The sequence below is a fragment of the Arachis ipaensis genome, chromosome B5 (assembly GCF_059453495.1).
Source record: "Arachis ipaensis isolate K30076 ecotype BB chromosome B5, ASM5945349v1, whole genome shotgun sequence".
Taxonomy (NCBI): Eukaryota; Viridiplantae; Streptophyta; class Magnoliopsida; order Fabales; family Fabaceae; genus Arachis; species Arachis ipaensis.
Genome location: NC_142440.1, coordinates 146,650,408 through 146,652,851, shown reverse-complemented (window position 1 = coordinate 146,652,851; position 2,444 = coordinate 146,650,408). Strand labels below are relative to the sequence as shown.

At 40.0% G+C, this 2,444-nt stretch overlaps 1 non-coding gene across 1 annotated transcript; it reads left to right on the top strand.

The window, feature by feature from the left end:
- The first annotated feature begins 299 nt into the window (after positions 1 to 299).
- On the top strand, positions 300 to 407 carry LOC148566134 (small nucleolar RNA R71). The gene has a single exon (XR_015884280.1). It is a non-coding gene; the product is annotated as a small nucleolar RNA R71 (small nucleolar RNA).
- The last annotated feature ends 2,037 nt before the right edge of the window (positions 408 to 2,444 follow it).

The window sequence follows — 2,444 nt, the reverse complement described above, 5'->3', positions numbered from 1 at the left end:
GACTGAGCTTTATGTGTTTGTTGTTGGTTTAATTACATCTTCTTCAGTAGGTTGGTCATTTCACATATGCTTTGGGTAAGAGCAGTAGTTTCAACGCTAAAGGAAACCTCTGCAACAGCTTTTGAGTGGCTACGCCTCGGCCTGTGATTCCTAGTGGACTCAGCTAAGTCGCTGATCAGTTTTCATGCTTCATCTGTGGTTCTGTACTTTTTAATAGAACCATTACTAGCACCATCTAGTGTGGTCTTATCTTGGGGGTTCATGCCTTGAGTGAAGTAGCTGATCAATACTAGTCTATCAATCATGTGATGGGGGCATGCGTCTAGAAGGTTCTTAAAACGCTCCCAGTATTCATAGAGAGTCTCTGAGTCACTTTGAACAATGCAGGAGATCTCTTTTCTCAGTATATCTGTGACTTCAGCTGGAAAGTATTTTCCAAAAATTCTCTCCTGAGTGTATCCCAGTTGGTAACAGTCGCTTCAGGTTGGGAGTAGTATCACTCCCTTGCTTTTTCCTCAAGAGAAAACGGAAAAGCAGTTAACAGAATAGAAGTTTCATCTGCACCATTACGCCTAACAATAGAACAGGCTGTCTGAAAATCCCTAAGGTGCTTAATAGCCTCTTGAGCAGGTAAGCCATGAAACTTGGGCATCAAGTAGATTAGTGCAGTCTTCAATTCAAAATCTACAGCCAGATTTGGATGATGCACTTGATAAGGTTGCAGTGTAAAATCTGGGGCTCCTGCCTCCTGGAGAGTAATCCTCCTAGGTGCTACCATGTTACCTGCATGTGAATCAACTGAATCAGTAGTAAATGAGCTTGTCTCGCTCTCAGATGGCGGTTCAGATTCGTCCTCAGATGAGACTGGTGAATCGATAACAATCACTTCACCACCCTCAGAGGCTAACCGACGTCGAGCTCGCCTAATACGTGAAAGAGTTCTTTCAATTTCAGGATCAAAAGCGGCTAAGCTCGGATCAGGCAACGAACGCGTCATTCAATGAGAAAGACATATAGCTCATGGTAACAAAATAAAAATAAAATATGCAAATAAAATAAAATATGTACACTAATTAATGATCTAGCACACTATTGCAACTCCCCGGTAACGGCGCCAAAAATTGATGCGTGGCAGAAGTTAGACCAATTGAGAGAGTTTTAATAAACTCTATGCGTTGCAAGTATAGCTCTCAACCAGCTAAAGTCCGCCTCACCAATTTAAAAAGGGTTGTCACAAATTCTAGAACCAAAAATACTGGGAGTATGAGTCCCAGGTCGTCTCCCAACGAGTTGCAGGAAAGATTGCTAATTTATTAATTAGAAATTTTCCAGAAGGTTTGAGTTGGATAATGAGTAATTAAAATAATTATAAATTAAAGCAATAAAAATAAGAATTATTATTAATATAAAAAGCCTTGACTAGGGAGTTGATTAATCAGAAGTTCTATCCTTGTTGGAATCTTCTCAAGTGTAGTGTGAAGAGTTCATTGTTCTCACTAAGTTAACCCTTACTGAGTAAAGAAAAGTCAAGTGATGGACTGATTCTTATCCATAGATCCTAGTCCTTTCCCTTGGGAAGGTCTAGCGTTAGTAGATATAGAATTAGCCAACAATGTTCAATTTTAACAAAGCACTTGAGCATTCCAACTCAAGTGTCTCCTCTTAATCAACCCCCATGTCAAGTAGAGAATTTACTCCATTGACATGGAATTAATATTCATAAAAATATAAGAAGACATAATAAATTAAATAAAATAAAATATAAAATTAAAATTAATTAAAAATAAAAGTAACTCTATATATTAATAAATTCAAAATGCAACATATTTATTTGAATAGGGTCAATGAGCAATGAATAAAAGTAAAGGAATAAGGAAACAAACTAAAGTGATGTCTTCGCGGAGGTAATGATTCTTCAGCATCCAAAATCCCAAGCAAAAGCATAAACTAATAATGTAAAACTAATCTAGATTCAGATCTAAAACTAAGAATAATCCTAATATCGATGTATCTGAACGTGTGTGGATGCCTCCTGAGTCTCTGTACGTTTCCTAGGTTTAATCTGTGTTTCTGGGCCGAAAACTGGGTCAAAATGCGGCCCGAAATCGCCCCCAGCGTATTCTGTTATTTCTGCAGATCGCGCAGGTCATGCGTACGCGTCGTCCACGCGTTCGCGTCATTCGGCGATTTTTCTTGTCACGCGTTCGCGTCGTCCACGCGGTCGCGTTATTCGTGCAGACTTCTATCCACGCGTTTGTGTCAGGCACGCATTCGCGTCACTGCGATTTCTTCATTTCGCGTGCTCGCGTGAGCCATGCGATCGCGTCAGTGTTCGCTGGTCATCTCCTTAGTTTCTTGTGTTCCTTCCATTTTTGCAAACTTCCTCTTCATTCTCCAAGCCATTCCTGCCCTATGAAGCCTGAAACACTTAACACACGGATCAC